This window comes from Strigops habroptila, chromosome 12, assembly GCF_004027225.2.
Source record: "Strigops habroptila isolate Jane chromosome 12, bStrHab1.2.pri, whole genome shotgun sequence".
Taxonomy (NCBI): Eukaryota; Metazoa; Chordata; class Aves; order Psittaciformes; family Psittacidae; genus Strigops; species Strigops habroptila.
The window spans coordinates 22,181,373-22,202,617 of NC_044288.2; the positions used below are offsets into that span (position 1 = coordinate 22,181,373).

General features: G+C 48.4%; 1 long non-coding RNA gene across 1 annotated transcript; it reads left to right on the top strand.

Annotated features, from left to right (window-relative positions):
* Positions 1-434: 434 nt before the first annotated feature.
* LOC115615667 lies at positions 435-15,382 on the top strand. Its single transcript, XR_003994116.1, has 4 exons — positions 435-630; positions 2,620-2,655; positions 6,711-6,859; positions 15,096-15,382. It is a non-coding gene; the product is annotated as an uncharacterized LOC115615667 (long non-coding RNA).
* The last annotated feature ends 5,863 nt before the right edge of the window (positions 15,383-21,245 follow it).

Below are 21,245 nucleotides of genomic sequence, written 5' to 3' on the forward strand. Positions count from 1 at the left end.
ACAGGGACAGCAGAGCTGACAGCGTATTCACACCGTGCACAGCACCAACCCTGCCAGACCAGGGTCAGCCCTGTGGTGCTGTGGTCACACCAGGATGATGCTTTTCTCTGGCACTGCTTGGGAAAGGTGGATGCTCTCCAGCTGGGAATGGTGAGTGGGGGGGCATAGGTGCTGATGGTTATCAGCAGAGCCCTTAAATTCCCACCAGCAGGGCACCACTTTAAAGTAAGTTGCTAAGGGTGTGGAAGGACAGGCTCCCCTTGGACATGCTGGAATATTTATGCTGTACTCACAAAAGACCTGGCCTGGCTTGTATGCCTGTTTGCCTAACTGATAATGGCTTGATAGCTGCAGCAGGGAGCTTGTTAATTGAATTCCAAAGGGACTAATTACAGCAGGAATAAGAGAGCTCTCTGTCATCTCGCAGGTTCTTCCCTGCATCTGGATTCAAGAGGGCTGCAGGAGCCGGGACTTGTTGGCAAGAAGCAGTGGAGGAGCCGCGCTGCCCCAGCCGGTGGTGTCGCTGCCCTCCTGCTGGGCACAGAGGGATGATGCCAGGCTTGGGGGGATGCCATCAGCTGCTTCCCTTCCCTGGGCGCAGGAGGGTGCTCAGCTCACTGAGATATTAAGGTAAGCAGGAGGAGGTGGGTGCAGCACATGCAACCCTCCAGCTCAGGGGCATTTCTGTTGGGTGTTGGGTGGCTCCTGGCCGGCTCCTTGCAGCTCCTCAGCTGACAAGCAACCAAGGTCCTGTGTAGTCCCCCATGCCCAGGGGAAAGAGCAGCTCTGGTCAGGGAGGATTACGGACTCTCTTTGTGACTGCAGCCCTCAGCACACTGGCTGCTGTATTGCCAAGCAGCCACATCAGGGCAGGATGTGTCCGAATGAGACCCCCGGGCTGAGCATCACTGTGGCTGTCATCTGCAGCAGAGCAGGTCACAGCCATGCACGGGGGCTTTTGCCCTACCTGTGCTGCAGGGGTGACTCTCAGGCTGGATGTGAACACAAGGAGCCCCAGGGTTGCAACAACCCACCCCTGTGACTCTCACCATGCACAGGGTGCTGCTGTGGGGAGCGTTTCCCTTGGCTGTGAGCCCTGGTGCTGCTGCTTTCCCAGCCCTGTCCTTGCATCCTGCAACCACCGACCCGGCCATGCAGCAACCGGGAGCTGAACCCCAGGGAGGTGACGGGAACTTCCTGGGTTTAAAAGTACACGGTTTTGTATGTGCATGTATATGAACACAATCCTTCTTCCTGCTTCTCAACGCCAACATTAACTCCAGCTGTGCCAGCGATGCAGTTCACTGCGCAGACCTGCAGACCGACCGTGCTGCCAGAGAAGCAGTGGAGGGGGTGAACAACTTCCACAAACACCGTGATGGTTGGGGAAGAAAATGTTCTGTGTTGCTGCATCCTAAACCAGCTCCTGGCCCTGCCTCTTTGACAGCTTTATTGACTGACGTACCTTGTAGAAAAGGATCCTTGATCATCAAATAGTTTTATTGAAGTCAGGACATCAAATCAGAGCAGGGATGTGCATTATCCCCTGGCCCTGGCTGTATGTTTTGAGGATGTCAGGGGACAGGTGCCCTGTGTACCATTGCCCAATGCTGCTGCTGCTGCTACAAGGGTGCAAAGCAGTTATTTTTTCATGGGGCAAGGTTGTCCCTTATAGCTGTGATAAAATCTGGGGTGCCCTATGCACAAAGGATGGGCTGTGGATTCATGTAATCCTTCCACCAAAGGTAATAAGGGCATGGCTGGCCCGTGGGGATGAGAAGAGCTGTGCTGAGGCGTGGTTTGCTCAGGGAGCAGGACCTGTCTCTGTGGCAGCCTTGGCCATGACCCCAGACGTGTCTGCCTGGGGTCAGCCTCTCTGCTAATCTCCGTATGCTTCTCTCCTGGCAGAGCATATGGCTCCCCGTATGCTAGTGCCATGTCCAATCCATGCGGTGTCCCCATTCCTCTTAAAGCAGCAGGTTATAAATGTCTACATGCCTTGAAAAGGGAGCTGCTGAAAGGTTTGTAAGGGGTATGGCAGCAAAGGTTGTCACAGACTGCTGGTTCCCTGCCTTCAGATTTTGCGGAAACCAAAAGTGCATGATCCAGCCCAAACTGCCTCCATCTGTCCTTCCTGTTCCTATGACTGTGCTGGGGTTTGAAACACTCAAATGAGGGAGCTCTCAGGTTGTGGATGTGGGATGGGGAACTGCAGCTTCTGCAGGGGCTCTGGACAAACCTCATGGCAAGATGAGCTGTCCCCAGAGGCTCAGATTTTGGCAGAAGGAGCTTTAGTCTGGTGTAACCTGGAGCATCCCATAGGCCATGTGTTTGGGGTGTAAGTACAGGGAGAAGCTGCCTGCCTGTAATTGCTGGCAGCAGCCTGTTCGGTCCTGGGGTAGAGGCAGAAAGAGGTTTACAGATCAGGACCCAGGAGCTGGGTCTGCCACCTTGGTGACTCCAGGAGACTCAAGGGCAGGAAGAGGAACACCTTGCTGGGAAGAAGAAAGGCAGAGGGTGAATTTACTGTAGCCAAAGTTTAAAAGTGACTAAACTCAGAGACAGCTGAAGAGAAATAACCAAAATCAATTTTTTAATGGATTTTCCTGTGCTTCACAGTGGTTCCAAGAAGCTTGGAGTGATCCAGGAAACAAGGTAATAAGCTGCTGAGATATTTATACTGCTTCTGGACAGGACTGCGCTCTGGGTATTTGTTTGATTGGGAGGCGGTGTGTACTGCACATCAGCTGCCAGCTCTTGCTTTGTGCTTATAATCAAACTCAGATTGTTTTATTACTTTTCCCCCAAAGGGTTCCCATTATTTCTAACTCAGAGTTTGTTCCTGTCCCACTTAAAAGGGGCTTTTTCCAGGAGCCAGCAAGGCTGGGTGGGTGCTTGGTTACCCAGGGAGTAGTGGGCAGGTTGCAGGATTGAAAACAAAGCCGAGAGAAAGGACTTTGCTGCCAGGAAAGAATATCTCTATTCTGTCTCATTCTGTATTTCCTGTAATTGAAAAGGTTCAGGTGCTCTCATAAAACCCAGCTCCTGGGGTTTGTGTTTTCCCTTGGGGAAGAGGTGCAGGCAATGCTCTCCTGGAGCCCAGCTCGGGGGCCTCGCGGGGGTTTGCTGTCTTGTTATCAGTAAGAGAAATGATGGTAATGAAACATCTCAGGAGCTGCGGGTGTCGTTCCTCCTTCAGCCCTCATGTCTCAAAGGTAAACGATTACATTGCCAATATTGAGTGCAAGGGTGTTTGAAAGTATTAAGGCTCCAGTTCATCAGAGGTCATGTTTTATTTGATTTTGGCCAATTGGCAGTTCCCTGTGTTTATGCCTGCTCCTGGAAGTAAATGCCTTCTGGCTTTCTGTGCCAATGCCAAGCAGTGGTTGAAGCCACTATATGCTCAGATCTCACAGCAGCAATCTATCCTACTGCTGCCTGCTGTGATATCTGGCTGCTCTGTGCATTTACAGCAGGCAAAGCTCCCAGGAGGAGGGATTGGGGTTTGGAGTTTCCAGCATAGGTGCATGGACGCCTTCCAGCACCCGTGATGGTCTTGCACATGCACAGTGTGTCTCCTGCCCTGGGAAATGCCAGACTTGCTCCAAACCAACTGTCCATGGGCAGTAAGTCCAACCTAAGTATGCTGAACACATCAGGTTTTGGGTCCTGCAAGTGATGTCAGTCCTCTGGAAGACCTGCAAACCCTACAAGATCTCCTTTCTGTGCCCTTAAGAGCTGACAGTAGAACTAAAATATTGATCACAAGCTCCAAACAGAAGCATTTCTGCATTTTCATCTGAAGAGTTAGGTTTCCAAGCTTTGGTTTTCTGGTTTTTAAAAAGAACTTGTATCTGAGGGGAGGCATAGATATTTCAGAACCAGTTCAGGATCACCCAAAAGATGAAAGCAAGACTATTTAAAATCACTGACACAGCCCTGTCATGCTTCCTGACTGCCAATGTAACCATGAACCCAAACACCTGGACTGGAAAACCACCCCTCCATCTCCATTAAGGTTCCTCTCATGACACAAGTTACTGTCAGGCCCTGTCTGCATCTCCTGCTTTCTGACCGATGGTTGTTGCTGCTGGCTTGCTCTTATTCCATTTATCATATAGGTGGTTTTATTTGGTTTTATTGCTTCTTTCACCATTCATCTCACCAAGGCACATTTTTATCACTGCTTTTTTAATCAGCGTGGCTTTTTTTTTTAACACATTTAAGGCATCTTTAAAAGATGGTCTTCAACAACTCCAAATTAATCACTCCAATAATCCTGATAATTTTCCTCCCAGTTCCTAAGTGTTTTCAGCAAAGCTCTTCTCTGGCCATGGTATATGGCTGTATATACGGGTGTCCAGGCATGGATTGTATTTGGGCAGAGCAACAAAATCAGGGCACGGTAGGTAACTGTTAATAAGGAGCTTTGTTTGGTTATCTGTTCACCCTATTCCATCAGAAAAGGGGCTAAGACGGCAGTGTGCTGGAGGTAATGAATACTTGGAGTTGGAAAATAATCGGGATATGTTTCTGAAGCTTCAAGGGTGGGTGATTAGGAGTCACCCAGGAACCGTGCCTGGAGCCACAACCACCCAAGGCGTGCTTACCTCCCTTTGGGAAACCAGAGTCCATCCATCTCCATCGCTCTCCTTAGGGTACAGTGTGAGGACAAGGAGGAAAACTCTCCTCCTTTTGAAGAGGTCTCTCACAGATCCACAGGCACAGGCTGAGGAGCAGCAAGTTCCCATGTTGGGGTGTTTTACGGGAGATGCTGGGGACTGGCTCCTGCCTCCCGGCGCTTTCTTACAGAGAAAATAGATCTCGAATTACCTTGTTTTCATTTCCACTAAAACCGCACGTTGGCAGTTGCCTTGGAGCTAATCATCTGACACGGTGCTGTGCATCTGTGGACGGCTGTAGCCTGGGTGTGCTGGTTCTGTGTTGGAGGCTGACAGTGCAGCGCTATAGCATTGTTTTCCTACCGCTATATTCTGTTCCCAGTGCATCATAATAAAGAGGAACATGAAGGTAGGCAATTTATCATAATACAAAAATAAAAAGCATAGTAATGTAAATTATGCACATCATTAACCCCAACCGTTGTGGTAAAATGGACACAAATTCTGTAAGAAAATCATCTTAAGGTTGAGCCGTGACAGTTTTCTCTGAAGGACTTCCCTACGGGTGCTGGAAGCCCCATGTGTCCTCTTCTCTTGGGGCTCAGAGCCCTGTTAACGCACCAACAGCAATAAAAGGTACCTGCTGCTCCTCATGGGCCACGTTGGGTTACCCATGGAGGGGCTGCAGTACCCTGAAGGATGCTCCTGCTCCACCAGACAACAGCAGGTCAGGCAGCTCAAATGGGATTCATTGGGCTGTGGTGAACATGGACCTGTCACCATCAGCTCCTCATCTGTTCAAGGCAGATGAAGTCAGTGGCACAACTCATCTCATCCTGCAGTTGATGTCAGATACAAGTAGGTGAACGATACAACACCCCAAAGTGCTGTGTGTCCCCTTTGGCTGTGTGGGAAGTCAAAAATAGCCAGCTGGGATGTCTGTTTAATGTCTGGCAATCAGAGGTGAATCCTGTGCCATGTTGCTGTGTTCTCAAGAAATATAAAGAAGGGAATTGGTGTTGAATGCCTCCTTCTTTCCTATTTCTCCCCTTTTTTCCTTCCTGCTCACTCTTTACCCTCTTCAAAGAGGAAAGAATCGGTTTAAAGTCTTTCATCAGCTCACCCTCATCAAAGGCAAGTGAGCTCCAGCATGATCAGGATTTCCTGGCCCCCTCCCATCACCCAGATTCCTAAAGCTGGTTTAAAGCAACTTAAAACCTTCCTGCGTAGAATTTTCCCTTGCAAAAATTAGCCCTCATGAAAATAAATAATTCCCAGAGGAAATTTCAATTTGATTACAAATATTGGCTTGCTTGGGGGAAGCTTTTTTTTTTTAAACAAAAATCCATTTGGAATCAACATTTTCAAATTAAACATGTATGTTCGCTCTGTTATAGTACTTAACTTGTAAAATACCAATTTGGTTTCCAGTGGTTGGGGATTTGAGGAGTTTCTTCCATCCATGTTTTTCTGCAAGAGCTGAACAAAAGAGACTCCATAAAATTGGGCAAAGCACGGAAAAGATTTGTTTTAATTCTAAAGGATTAAAAAAATATAATATGAAATGTTGTAAATCATTTTCATGCTTATAAAAAAAAACCTCTCACATAAAAATGCATAGATGTGTGTATTAAAGCTGTAGCTCCAGGAGGTGCCTGAGCTGCAGAAGCACCAGGCAGAGCAGAAACAGTGGGTGCTGTTCCGCCTGCATCGCTCTGATGGTCTCCACCATCCCACTGCTCCTGTTTCCAGCAGGTCAGGAGTGATTTTGTGTGGATGTGGCAGCCAGGAGACATGGGGATGAGCAGACAGGTGGGAAAAACTCAGTGGTCCACCACCTTAATGGTGGCACCAAGGTTTCCACAGGCTCCCCATCATTTCTGAGTTGAAGCCATGGACATGGAGACCCTCAGCATCCACTCCCCTGAAGGCACCCAGGCCAGTAGATGTTTCTGTGAGTCATGGAACTCAGTTTTGGGCTTCACACCCCACCAGAGTTGTACTTCAGACACCCCTCTGGAGTTTGGACCTGCTGGATAAAGCCAACCCAACTGTTTAGGATGTGTATTTCTGTTTTTTTCCCCCCAGCTTCTCTCTTTCTCTGCTGCGAGCGACCCTTCTGCTCTTGGAAACACTGAAGTTCAACTGAAACACTTCAGGAACCTCACAGATTTCAGGCTATGGGATACTCGGGTGTGAATGTGCGCTGCTTTTGCTGCTTCATGGATTAAAAAGAGGTAAGAAACCAACTTAGCTCCATCCAGTGTAGGAGCTTTGTTAGGGGAAAGGGGCAAATAGTTCTTTGTATGAGAAGACCACGGTGAGCTCTTTGTACTGGTTGGTTTTGGAGGGGAAAGAATGGGTAGGAGGAAGGAGCTGGAGGAACAGCAACCTTCTTCTGATGTAGATTGAGTTCCCGTGGGCTATTTGTCCTGTGAGAGATACTGACTGGGGCCAGCCTTCAGCCAAACGTGCCTCTGCCAAAATATAACTAACCCATGACCATTCTAAGTGACCCTGCCTGGAGTTGGGGGCTCTCTTGAAGCCTCAATAAGGGGCAGAGGGGTTAAGCTCTCCCTGGAGTGGGGTGACCACCCCAGGTCCCTGCAGAAGATGAGCAAGCTTTAGCAAAGACACCGCACGCTGGAGGTATCCAGGTATCAGCCAGAAATTACTCCAGGCAGTGGAAGTGCTTTTTAGGAGCGCTTTATTAATAGACACACATAACAAATGGCTGATAACAAATGCAAAAAGCCCTGGGACTAAAGGCCATTCATCGCAGCGGGAGGCACTGGGAGAAGCTCGCTCTGGCAGCAGAGCCACGCTCTTACATCAACGCAGGGAAAACAAATGCCTGAACTGTTTATTATAGCAAAGGTGCAATCTCTGCACCTCCCAGTCATGCCTTAGCACATGAGTGGATGCTGGGCTCCAGCATATGATGGTCAAGCCTGTCTTATACTGCATATGGCACAGTGAAGCCTGCAGACCTGGCTGCCCTCCCTGTGCCTGGCATGTGCCTGACTCTGCAGTGATCAGTGCCGGTATCCAGCGCTTGATCCATGATTCCTCAATGCTCTTCTTAAATAATAGTGTTTAAAATACACTGTTCTGTGCAGATATGATTAAGCTGTTTAGGACGATGGATGTTGCCAGTGAGGATAACCTCTCTTAAGGTTAATTAATCATTTGTAAACCAACCTTTGGATGTATGCATTATTCATCTGTACTCCTGAACTAATGGGCCAGATAATTTTCAGCCACTGGGTTTTTTTGTCAAAGTCTTTAGTTATTCCATAACTGAGGGCAATTGCTGAGGTACAGGGAGGGCAATGCCCTGGGGCATCACCTCCACGAGGGATGCTTGTGCTTGCCCATCATTTAGACCACAGCCTGGGTTTAGGCTGGACCACAGCCCAACAGCCACTTTCCTTCCCCACCTGCCTATTTCTTCCTTGAAGCCTGACTGACCTTAAACTATCTTGAAGACTCCTCTCCAGGAGCCTGACATTTAAAAGTGCACTGACAAAAAATAACTTCTTCTAAAAATATGTGTAACTTATTTACCAGCATGGGGAGAGAATTCAAATTACAACATACATATACATTGCGCTGCTGGATTGGGACTTTTGTGGTAGCACTGCTTTCTCCTCCAGCAAAGCTGCTCCCTGTGGGACTGTGGCATGCAAGGCTCTCCCCAATGTCCAAACCTGGGACTGGCCAAGCAGGAGCAGGGATAAGGAGAGAGGGGATCCCCATGTGTCCCCTCCTGGGGTGCAGGGAGAGCACAGGGCAAGGCTGCAGTCTTGGGGAACCCAAGGAGATGATTTAACATCTCTCAGCCACCAGCAGTCGATGGCAGGAAAAGACAAGCCACCATTTCCTGAGAAGACAGCGTGTGGATCATTCTTTGTCAGATTACATAAATGAATTGGGGGAAAAAAAGGAGGAAAAAAAGAAATCCAAGACTAAACACTGCACAAATCAGTGAACTCAGTACTCAGGAAACCGCTTGTATCTCCATGGGGAAAAGCCTCCTGCACCCCATGTCCTCCCAAGTGAGAGCAAACCCTGCCCAAACAGGCTTGTCACCCCCTTCCTCACTCAAAAGACAGCGTAGCCACAGGGCCATCTCCAGAACGTGAGGCATTCATGTATCTTTAATTATTGTTTCAGCCACACAAATCCATGCTGAATTAAAATTCATGATGGTTCTAGGGTACAAGTCCAAACAATTTGTTCAGTAAACTTTGCTCTAATTGGCATTCTGAAAATTTCCTGTTAATCAAGCCCCTTGGGCTCGCTTTACCAGTGTAGTTGTGCCTGCGAATGTCAGTGCTCAGAGGGTGCACGCATGTACGCCGATTTCAAGGGTCTTTATGAGATATTAACTCCTACACCTTGTCCTCATATTAATTTGCAAGTAATTTTTTAACAACCTTCTGTGGCCCTGTCTTTTATCTCACTGCTTCATTACTCAAGGCAAGCAAGCGAGCGGAAGAGCGTTTGTAAAACCCCAAACCAAATTGCACTCTAAGATCTTAACATGAAATGTCCCCATGGGCACCTGAAATTCCTCCCTGCAGGAGCCGCTCTTCCAGTGGCACTTGACTCCAATTTCCACTGAAATTAGAAGATATTCAGGCCCCCACAGTTAATGTCAGGCATGTGAACGGTGCCTCTGCATGGAGGCTCCAGCCAAACGCACCCAGAAACAGGGTGATGCTTTGGTCCTCATGAGCCGAGGATACGAACATCACCTGAAGAGTCAGGTATAAGCAGAGCTGCTGCTTCATACAATCATAGAATGGTTTGGGTTGGAAGGGACCTTAAAGATCATCTTCTTCAATCCAGTCTCCCCCAGCCTGTGTTTGTGCTTGGAGTTGCCCCGACCCATGGGCAGGACCTTGCTCTTTGACTTGTTGAACTCCATGAGGTTTGCACTGTCTCAATTCTGCAGCCTGTCCAGATCCCTCTGGATCCTAAACCTTCCCTCCAGTGTGTCATTCCACCTGCATGTACATGGAGAACATCAGAAATGACTGCAGGAGATGCCAAGGGCTGGGGGAGTCCTGCCACAGACCCCCTCTTCCCACATACTTTCCAACCTGGACCAATTGGCCAATTCTGGATCTTTTTTCCCCAAGCAACAGCTTCTCCACAGCAATGCCCAGTTAGTCCCACGTGGGACCACCTGGGACCACTGCCAGGAAGATTTTGGGAACTTTCAGTTTTGCAGCCTTATCAGGCTAGTCCTTAACTTACATCCCAAGGGATTTGGGAATAGGAGAAGCTATATATAACCCGAGTGTCTGTTTCCCATCAGCAGAGTAAGACGGAAGAATAGAACTAACAGAATAATGAGCATCTGACAGAGATCAGGGGAGCGGTGGAGAAGCTCAATTGGATGGAAATACACGGTAAGGAAACACATGAGAACTGGCAGTTCCCAGAAGACACCAAAGATGGTGCACAACAGCAAAGTGCTTCTCTGTGAAAGCAGATAAGAAGCATAATTAGATGGCATTACAGCAGCAGCAGGGTCTGGAAGCTGGAAAGAAGTTGTATGGCAAGTCGAAACGGGTACGTGCCTGGAGGGAGAAGAGAGGAACAATACAGGTTCACAGCGTGAGAGCAGCTACGTCTGCATGCACAAGGTTTCGGAGGCAACCAGAAAAGGTCTGCAAATAGATGTAAAATGAGAACAGCAAGATGTGTAGGGATGTAAGCATCTGTGGAAGGAGAACAGACTGAGTGCTCAAAGCAGGAATTTTGCCCTGTCACCCTTGTTTCAGTCTTAATAAAAAGGTTAACTGTGAATGAAACTTAATGAAACAGGCTTTGAAGGGAACTGTGGAGAAGAACCAGCATAAGGGATGAAGTTTAAAGCCACTGGGTTATGTCAAATGTATTCAAATTGAGAGGATCTGATGAAATGCACCTAAGAGCACTGAACCCTTGGTGGGTATCTTCAAGATTTATGAAGGTGTCAAGGTCCCTGGAGGTGAGAGAAGCACCTCTCATATAAGAGAATAGTTTAAAAAATTGAGTAATCAATCTCAATTCCCTGAAAAAGGCTGGAAGAAAGTCTTAAATGAACAACTTGTAAGATGTGATGATTAATAAAATCAAAGAACATGGGTTGTCAAGAACCAGTCATGTCAACCAAATGTGACTTTCTTCTTTGATAAAGCAACAGGCTAGTGGATGATAGGGAAAGCAGGAAACACATGAGTGAGGCGTTTTGGATTTTCCCACAGAGCAACCTCGAACAAGCTGAGAAAACACCCCCTAAAACCAATCAGAGCTCACCTGGCAGCACAACCAGTCCTGAAAAGAAGGAATGAGGGGAGAAGGTTTCTCCAGCCTCCAGTATGGCTCTAGAGGAGGTACTGTCAGCTTTCCTCTCCATACAGCCACTGAGCCACCTTTCTTCAATTTGGCAAACCACAGCTTTGCCCAAGGACAGCTCCTTTCCCAAGGGAAATTGAGACTAAACCTCTGTTACGCTGATTTCCAGCATCTCATGTTGGTTTATCCTTAATCTCCCCATGACATCAGCATCCCCATGCGTATTTAAGCAGAAACATTTTGGTGCAGCTTTATCCCATATTAACCTCAGATACTGGCATTGAGCCGAGAAGATGCTTTTGATGGAGCTTCAGTTTCTCCACCTGGTTTGGAAATGGTGCAGATCTGTACAACCAGCCTGTGAAGCCTGTGTGTGAGCGTGGAGGCTTTGCCTCTCTGCTCCCAGCCCTCCACATGGACGGATGGGCTGACGGATGGGGACCCTTGCAAGCTCCAGACAAGGGACTTTGCGAGCTGTAAGAACGGCTGCTGGAGGGATGCAGGAACAGAAGCTTTTGATACAGTTTCAAACAATGTGTAATTATCAGGTAGCTGAAAATTAGCCCATCTGTGCCTCGGGAAAAGACAATGAGAAGTTATGTGTTACTAATGGCTGAAAAGTGCTGGCAACACAAAACAGGGAATTTTCAGTAAACTTTTCTCTTAAGGTAATGTAATTACACGGTGTAATCCCCAAATCTCCTGACTTTTTGGTGGTTTTTGATAAAGCTTATGAGGTCTTCATCCTCCTTTCTTTTTCTTCTCCTCATTGCAGCAGCACTGTCTCTGGCATTTTGAGCTGTGCCAGCTGTCTGGCTGGGCCACCTAAAGCAGCAGATGTGGGGAACATAAACTGCCTTTACAACAGAATAGCTAACAACATGTATCAGGTTTTTTCTAAAGCAGATTGTAAATACCCACCCTGCCTTTGCCACAGCCTCGCTATCTGAATGCAAAGCACCCAAGCTTGTAATACTACTGGTAGAGTTGGCCAGCCAGAGCCCGGGTCTGTGATCCAGGTCAATGCACACGCAAGCAACAGTGTGGTTCAGATTTAGGAGCCCTTTTGTTTTCTCTGCTTTTGGTCCCTGCTGATCCAGCATGCTTTCTTTAAGTGCCCTGAGGATCCAGTGATAAGGTCTTTGGGCGTTGATGAAGCAAAACCGGAACAGCATAAACCTCATGCAAACAGTCCAGGCAGGGTAAATAGCTCCTGATTTTTTTATTCATACTTTTGTCTGTGGAATAACTGGGAGTAAATTGCTTTTTCCTTTCCCAGTCCAAATTATTCAGAGAATTTTTCTGCTGATTTTTGCTATTCTCCCTTTCGAGAGCGTTTGCTCTTCAAGACGGCCCGCTTAGCACTGAATGGAAAGCAAATGTTGCCTTCACCTTCAGTGAACTTTGAAGCAATTGATTTTCACCAGCAGAAAAGAAGAGCTGAGAAGTGACAGCTCGTGGGCTTTGCAGAGGATGAATTTTGCCATTTCACGACTGCCCGTGCAGGAGGATACAGGCGTCCCAGCAGAAAGATGACAGATGCTCTTTCAACTCATCACCATTCAGCCACCAGCCCTGTCCTCTTTCACACACGGGTTCCTTGGATCGCCAGCTTCTCTGCAGCCGCCCTGCAGATGCTTTAAGCAACCCATAATAGGGAGGGCTCCAAGGGAAATAATTCTTGCTAGCTTTTGTCTGGTAATCTGAGGTCAAGAAAACAAACTGCTTCCTCTCTGTTCTCTCCAGCGCTGTGGCAAGAAATTCAGCCAAGCTCCGGCACCGAGAACAAAAGCAGAGTTGGCACAAACACAGGAGGTTCTTAAATGAGTTTGCCACTAGCCGGAAGGGCTGCAAATTGAAGTGAAGATAAGCCCCTTAGCATTTCCCTTCTTTAATCCAAGCCTCATAAAAGCAGAGATGTGTTTCTAGTCAGTGGGCTTTTACACAGAGGCAGGTATTTCATTTACCCAAAAAACCCCTGGATCGGATAAATTATTAATGTTATTTATAAAGGCAATTCTGCCATTCAGCAACTTCTTTTGGATCCCTACTCTTAATCTCCCTGCTTAGCATAAGATACACTCCAGTTAAAAGGCAAAATCACATTCCCTTACAAGGCCTGCAAAATAATGGAGTGCTGAGGTGCCTGCAAAAAGGGTTGTAGTTTAAATTCCGCTATAAAGACTAATACATTTATCAGTGGAAAACATAAGCCTCTCTTGCTTGTTCCCTCCCTTCGTGCTGGATGGGGCCTCACTGACACGCATCAAGAGCCATCAAAGCTACTCAGCGAGAACGATGGAGATGCAGAACACGCTGCTGCTTACACAGCCTGTTAAGGATGTTTGGTAGATGGGGAAAGCAATATGGTGAGACAGCAAGTAACCCTGTCCTCTCCTATAATGTGTCCTGCTCTGGGACACCCACAGCCATGTAGGGCTTCTGCAGGCTGAGCCCTATGCCCACCCCATGGATCAAGGTATTATCAAGGGCAGCGACACCAGAAGAAATAACCAAGTGTCTCATGGAGGGGACATGTGGACTCCCATGGTCAGGCAATGGAGTCAGGATGCTCTCAGTCCCAAAACAGGTCCTCAGAGACACCAGGAGAGCTGCCACGATGGTGGCATTGCAGATCTCGACCACAGCAAAAACAGCATGGCATGTAATTACAAGGAGCAAGGGAATAAGGACAAGAAACTAACAGTCCTGGTGCACGGCCAGCATCGCCATTTCATAGAATCATGCAATCCAAGACTGGTTTGGGTTGAAGGGACCTTAAAGCTCATCCAGTTCCAAGCCCCTGCCACGGGCAGGGACACCTTCCACTAGAGCAGGTTGCTCCAAGCCCCTGTGTCCAACCTGGCCTTGAACACTGCCAGGGATGGGGCAGCCACAGCTTCTCTGGGCACCTGTGCCAGCGCCTCAGCACCCTCACAGGGAAGAGCTTCTGCCTCAGAGCTCATCTCAATCTCCCCTCTGGCAGGTTAAAGCCATTCCCCTTGGCCTGTCCCTACAGGCCCTTGTCCAAAGCCCCTCTCCAGGTTTCTGGTAGCCCCTTTAGGCACTGGAGCTGCTGTAAGGTCTCCCCTTCAGGAGCCTTCTCTTCTCCAGGGTGAACAATTGCAATTTCAATGCTACAGTGGACATGACGGACCAGCTCCCACAGTGGAGTGCCAGCACTAACAGGTAAAATAGCACCCTTTCTCTCACCAGGGTGGCAATGGGTATTTTGGGATTAAATACCCTCACTGAGGAAGAGGAGATCCAGCATCTCCCAAAACAGACATGCTCAAGCCTCTAGGAGGGGAACAATGGCTCTTTGCTCCCACATCAGGACTATATGTGGAATTAACTAAAACGTATACCCGCTGTGACCTATATACATACTGGTGGTCATCATAGCACAGGTATACACAGCCATAAGCCATCCTCCAAATTTGAGGGCAACACACATGTTGCATGCCAGGGAATGGCAGCACATGGGAACTGCAGGGAGGTTTGGACAGCTTCTCATGAAACGCTTCCTCCACGCAATACGCATGCGCCTTGAAATCCTGTTTCTCAGTGTTTTCCTCTCTAAAGCCTGCCCGACAAACTGCTTAATTGAGCAGCCAGCACCAGCTGATGTTTTGTTTCAGCATGATTTAAAGCAAGGCAAAGGATTTTTGTTTGCTAAACTCCCTCCACCTTTTCACAGTAGGGTTACGACAGCGACGTCTATTTTGCATAGACGGCGTCACCCCTCAGGAAGAAGCACTCGGGATGTTCAGGATCCGTTTTTTCTCCTGGGTTGGGTGCTGGGGATGAGCAGCAGCTCGTGGGTGGCAGCGTAGTTTGTCTTTGATCAGCCATAAGCAGGGAAAGCTCCTGCAGCTGCACTTGAAGCTGGAGATGTCTGAGCTACGGGCACCACCGAGAAGCACGCTTTTATGTCAAAACGACTTATAATAAGATTTTAAATTTGTTCGGGGAGCTGGAATGAAATATTTAAACACAGCATCATAGTAGCATTTTATTCTCAGGAAAATGCTGAAATGCCATTTGCAAATCAGCAATGTTTAAAATTTCGCTTTGAAACAGCAGCATCTTTATGCAACTGGTTTGTTTTTTTCTTTCCAGGAAGAAAGAAATGGAGGGAAAAACAGCTGAGAGATTGGCCATTTCCTCACAAATGAGACATCTGCTTTTCAGTCTGTTCTGGTGAGTCTGTTTGGAGCCATCATTCCCATTTGGAGCAAGAAGAATCAGCCTCCAGAGCAGCCTACGTTGTTGCATCCAGCATTCAAATTTCATTATCTTTGTTTCTTGCGCTGACAACGAGACATTTAGGTTGGAGAACTCCACTGGGTATTAGAGCTGCTCTGAAGGGTTTGCACGATTTGGAATAAATGTCATAAAAGAAATAGCAAGTTCTTGCATAAAAGCACGTCTGTCCTACTTTATTTCTTATTGGGGCAGTTTTTACTTTCTTTAGGTAGAGTTTATTCATTTGCAGTCCTCACTTTCCCTATGTATATATTGTATCTTGCTAAACACAAGAAGCCAGCTTACTTCAGTCCCTCCTCAACACTCTCATAGTTTCATATCAAGGCCAGGTTGGACGGGGCTTGGAGCAACCTGCTCTAGTGGAAGGTGTCCCTGCCCGTGGCAGGGGGTGGGAACTGGAGGAGCTTTAAGGTCCCTTCCAACCTAAACCAGTCTGGGATTCTATGATTCTAGATCCGAGTCCTTGCTGTTCCCAAGCAGCACACATCTCTGGGCACATAGCCCAGAGCCATCCAAGCCCTTTGGTGCCTTGGCCTGGGTGGCATTTGGGCCACACTGAAATTTCATCACTGTAAGTGCCTGAATTTGGAGAAGTGAATTAAACTATTTCCAATGGGAAAAGTAGTTCTTCTGGCATCTGAGAAACCTTAAAGAGTTATTCTATAATAGTGACCAAAATATACTTTAATTCAGTATCTTAGGAAGATCAAGAAGCCCCAAATCTCTTAAGATGATGTCTGATTAAAAAAAAAAAAAACAAAACACCAAACTTCTGATTTGTATACAGCTTGTTCATAGGGGGTTTTAACACAACATTCAAAGAACTGTAAGGATAAAGTGTTGGCAAGCAGCATAAAAAAACCTGCTTAAAAATAACACTGGAAGGTGTCAGAAGTACCTCATTTATCCCAGCCACTAAGGATCCAAAATAGCTGATAGGGTTGAAAAGAGGAGTAGAGTAGGCATAAGAAAAACCCTTTCACACTGAAGGCAGGTCTAACTGGAGAGTGTAGGCTGAAGCATGCCTTGGCCAGTTAAAAGCACAATGATAATGCCAGGCTAGTACAAGATTTTAAGGCACAAAAGGCAGCTTCCTCAGCAGCCAACATGGACAGGACAGAGCTGGGAATTTTCTAGTTCCCCGGCTCTAGGTGGGGCTGCAGTGGTCCTAGGGGTTTCTCTTTGGATCAAGCTGTCCTGTACATACCCAACATTTAGGAAGCCAGTAGATCTCCATCTTGCAAGCACTGTTCTTCTAAATCCTCCCTGAGAGTCGAGCCAGTCTCTCACAAGCTGCAGATGCACTGTGAAATAGGACAAAATCAGCCTCTTTTAGCAATACAGTAATCAGGAGCTCACACTGTCTCCAGCTGATCCCAATTTCTCCATTAGTTCACCAGCTCACTGATGTTTCAGGCCCTGCTTTCTTGCTGATGAAGCTCCCACAGCCATTTCCAGCACCCAAACTTGCATCAGCCTCTTTGCTTCTCTCAGAGCCCACCTGCACCCATGGATCTCCCAAGCGAGTAAATGTGGCTGTGATTTCTTGTGCCCTAAAAGCAGATCCTAATCAATGATGTTCCCATCACACAGCACTTAAATTGTAGCCATGCTTGGAAACCTGCACACAACTGCCAGCTGATGCTTTTGGCCCTGCGCCTGCCTTCCTCACCTGCTTCTTGCTGCTACAAACAGGGAGGCAAAACTCCTGTTATCATTGTGCAGGTGATTAGAGGAAATTGCATTGCTCAAGCACTCAGTGGCTGCAGCCATGCTTCAGCTCTTGACTTGCCTGCTGGGAAGCTGCCAGAGAGAGGGAAGTGTAGGCATAAAATGAATAGCAGAAGAGATTGCAGGTAATTATGTTTCTTAAGCTGTTAACAGGATTGGCCATTTGATAAATGAGAGGATTTGGGAATGTTTTGTCACTGACAAGCCATTGTAAGATCCGAGTGGAAACGGGAGAGTTTCTCTTCCGTAGGATGAACAAGAGGGAAATTCTCCCGGGATGATTACAGACCATGAAATTCATCTGAAACCTGGATGCCAGCACACAGAGGCAAGAGAACAGATACAGGACTGCTTCTGCTGAGAAAAATGAACCAGGTCACTTACACAGAAAATTGATTTGGTTTTGGTGCCCCTCCAGTGTCCCCACAGGCTTTGGTTCATTTATCTTGCCCCTCCAAGCCCTGCATATGCTTGTTGGTGCCACCAAGGCCCCTCAAATCCCTCCGTTTGCTTTTCAGTGCTTGGAATCCCTGGATCTCCCCTCTGGTTCCCCCAACCTCTTGGTTTGCTTTTGTGGTTTCCTAGCTAGCTGGAGATCTGAGAGGGAAACCAGCACTGCTGTTTGTCCCTCTCGAACAGTGCTTCTCAGGGTGGTTTTGGGTACCCCTAGAGCCCCTCTGTTTCTTTTCCAGTGCCCTCAAAGGCCTTGGGGTGCCTTTTGGGGTGCCCCAGAGCTTTCAGTCTGCTTTTTGGTGCTCCTGCCCTAGGAATCTGTGTACTTTGGTGCCCCCAGGAGCCTTCCATGTGCTCCCAGGACTATCAGTCCCACCACATAGCAGCGAGGCAAGGACAGGACCCATGATCTCACAGCCATCAGCATGGGGATGGGAAGCAGGGTCACATCTTTTTAAGCCATTCACCAATGAGTTAGTCTGAAGCTGAAGGGCAGGATGAAACTGGACCTGGTTGAGGGGAGGGCAAGCAGGACCCAGGGACGGGGCATGAGTCTGCTCTCGTGTGAAGGGTTTTGCTCTGCAGCAAGGAGAGGTGGTGTCAGCAAAGTGAATCGCAGAGTTTAGTGTTAAAAACCACCTCAGATGCCAGTGGCTCTCTGCCATGACCCTCTGGAGCCTACATCCTGCCTGGTACAGATCCTGCTGCCAGCCCAGCACTGGAGGTCAGAGAAAGTGGTAAGCAAAGAACAAATAAAACTCCCTTGTGCTGCTTTCAGGAGCTGCCTCCCCCAGTAAGGGATCAGAGCCCAAAGCAGACCCTGGTTGAGTGCAAGAGCAAAGGAGGAGGGAAAGGCTCTCCCAGGTTTCTATCACAGCTTTTCACTTCTTTGCTTTACCTGGATTTTAGCAGATAAAGCCAGGTTATTTGTATTGTTTTGGTTTCCCTGCAGTTATTAGCAAAGAAGGTTGCTGGGAAGAAGCTGGTAGCCCTCACATCTCATTTTCCCAGCTGGAGCTGTTTTTGCCGGGCCTTTCCTGAAATGGAGTAAAGAGCAAGCTGGGCTGAAGGGAATATCTGTGAAGGTAAAGAAACAGCCCCTTATGGCACTTACCCCCTGCAACGAAATGAAGAGTTGCCACACTGAGACAGCCCTTTTAGCTCCACCAGCACAGCAACAAGCCCTTTCTGATGCAGGAGCTGTGGGACAAGCTGAGAGTGAGGAGCAGGGCAAGGTCTGCTCCAGAGATCTGTTACTAGGCATTAAGTAAGCAATGCATTGAATAAACTGAAAGTCACCTTGTCTCAGTTGTGGCTTTGCTCCACTTTTTATTTCCAAGAGGAAAACCAGCCCAGTGTGATGCCAGCATGCTTGATTCCTGCTCAGCACTTGCTGTGGTGCAGCTCCTCAGCAAGGGCTGTGAGGAACTGGCAAACACAGGCCCTTTCCTCCTGTGGCAGCTCCTTAAGGAGTAAATGAAGACAAAATCTAGTTCCTGCTCCTTCAAACAGAGCCTCTGGAAAACAAGATCACTTACTTTTTGCGGTTCGAGATGAAGCCTAAAATGGTGGCCCCAAGCAGCTGATGGAGGGCGCGCAAAAGGTGAAATAGTTATTCTTAGCAATAAGCACTTAGGAAAACAGAGAAATAGCAGGAACAAAAAGTCCAGATGCTTTTCTCTACAGAAAATAGGTCTCAAACCCCTGCTTTCACCCAAGCAGGGTCACGCACATGGATATGTGCACTGGGTTTGTGCAGCAGCCTCCAGCCAAGCCCTGGGCTTCACTTCTCCACACCCAGCAGGAGCTAGAGCTCCAGCCACAGCTGGGCAAGGTAAAAGCTCTGCCAAAGCTCATCCAAAAGCACAGGGCAGCCACAGGAACACAAGTGTCACCTTGAGTGGGTTGCAGTTCGAGCACAGAGATGCTTGCTCGTGCCAGCACATTTAGGTAAGGAGGATGGTTTGCCAACCTGCTCCTGGGGCAGATAGATGAGAAAGACCTCCCAAAGGGCTGACCCACAGTGACAGCCTTTGCCATTTATAAACCCCTTTCCAGCCATGGGAACTAGAATGATCAGAAAAAGCTTTTATCTACAATGAAGAGCATCTGACAAGGGAAGGCTGAGCCGGCTGCACCTTCAGTCCCAGCCAGCCTTATAGGACATGCCCACAGGCAACCCCAGCACCACAAAGACGATCTCAGTCCAAAAGCCAACCACCACGCACTCCAAACAGCCTCAGCTCAGCAGATGACCCCCCCTCCCACAGCCCTCACACCCCTGTAGGTAAGCACCAGGTCTTCTGGGTGTTCCTCTCAAACTCTTCAGCTCAAATTTAACTGTGCTCCTACTTGTTTGACCCACATCAGCCCTTCCCATAGCGAGAGCACGGTCCAGCTCCCGCTTCTGCAGTCCAGCACTCTCTGCTTTCACAGCAGAGCCCCAAAAACAGCGCCAGCCGCCACCTCAGTCATGGGGAGCCCTGCAGAACCACCTGGGATCACTATGCCTCTGGCTAGCAGCAAAGGATCCTCTCCAGGACCCCCTGCCTAGACCTTCTGGGCACAACCAACCCACCAGGACTGGGGTACCCAGATGCCAAAGCCTCCCTGGGGCTTAGCTTTGGTCACTCACCACTCATCCAACATCTCCTCCCAGGCACACATCCTTCCTTGGTCCCCATAGCATGAGGGCTGTGCTCCTTGCCTGGGACTTCTGATGTTTTACTACGGCAAAACAGTATCATCTCTGCTGAAAGAAAAGCTCCTGGCGAGTAAATGAGGGTACAATCAGACCAACATGAGTCTCCAACAGCCCAGATCAGTCTCCTGCCCTGCAAACTCCAACTTAAATGCTGTTAGGGAACTGCTGAGGAAGAGCCCAATTCCCAGCAGCTTCCCAAAATGCCCTACCTGACAGGGAATAGCATGCACCATGTCCCATCTCACAGCACACCTCTTGTGCCCTGCACAGAGCTGCCTGCCCGACATGCACCCTGCCCCACAGACCCAAGGGGCAGGGATCCCAAATCATCCCCACACCGTGACAAGAACAGCATGTACTTTCTGCTCTTCCTCCAGAAGCCATGCTCAGGGAGGCTTTTCATGCAGGGTCACTCCAAGCCCCTGTGTCCAACCTGGCCTTGAACACTGCCAGGGATGGGGCAGCCACAGCTTCTCTGGGCACCCTGTGCCAGCGCCTCAGCACCCTCACAGGGAAGAGCTTCTGCCTCAGAGCTCATCTCAATCTCCCCTCTGGCAGGTTAAAGCCATTCCCCTTGTCCTGTCCCTACAGGCCCTTGTCCAAAGCTCCTCTCCAGGTTTCCTGGAGCCCCTTTAGGCACTGGAGCTGCTCTAAGAGACCTTAGAGGAGACCCCTTCAGGAGCCTTCTCTTCTCCAGGTTCAACAAGTCCAACTCTCTTATCCCGACAGCCCAGGGGAAGAGCTTGTGCCAAGGCAGGGGGATGTCTGCTCCTGGGAATAGAGAAACTGCTCCAGCTCCAAGGGGAGATACTTAAAATTACTGCAGTTTCCAGAGACAGAAAGAAAGAGACCAGCACAGCCACCTGATGTTGTACCTGCTCCGGAGGGGCAGTGAGAACTCAGGGTAGGGCATCGATTGATGTGAGAATAGAAGCAAGGAGGCAAGGCCTTAGAGGTGAGATAGTGCAATGTTAGTGGTTCATTCTTTACAGAGGAGGAGAAGGCAATACAATAAACCTTACTTCTAACAACACATGAAAAGAAATACAAGGACTTCAAAGGCTGCAGGACAGACTTACAGACATCCGTGCTGTTCATTAGTCTGTGCTCTTTCC